Genomic DNA, 342 nt, shown 5'->3' on the forward strand with positions numbered 1-342 from the left:
GCGGAGAGTGAAAGTGCGGCAGCAGGAGGCGCGCGCCCAGCACTTTAGAGGCGAAAGCGGGGCGGGGTGGGGCGGGGCGGGCGCGCGGCAAGGGGCGGGCCTGGAGCCGAATTCTGCCCGCGGCCCGGGGCTCTGACCAGAGTCCCCTCCCACGCGGCCGCTCCCCCTGTCCCCTCCCTCCCACCCCTGCTCCGCGCCCGGGATGCTCCTGGGCCTGCGGTGCGCCCCAGCCTTTGACCTCTCGGTTACGCTGGGCCCTTGCTTTGTAGGCCTAACCTGCACGGAGGAAGTCAGCCGCTCAGTGAGGGTCGGGGATGGGACTGGTTACTGTTCCCATTATGC

This window comes from Phocoena phocoena, chromosome 16 (genome assembly GCF_963924675.1).
Source record: "Phocoena phocoena chromosome 16, mPhoPho1.1, whole genome shotgun sequence".
NCBI classification, from domain to species: domain Eukaryota; kingdom Metazoa; phylum Chordata; class Mammalia; order Artiodactyla; family Phocoenidae; genus Phocoena; species Phocoena phocoena.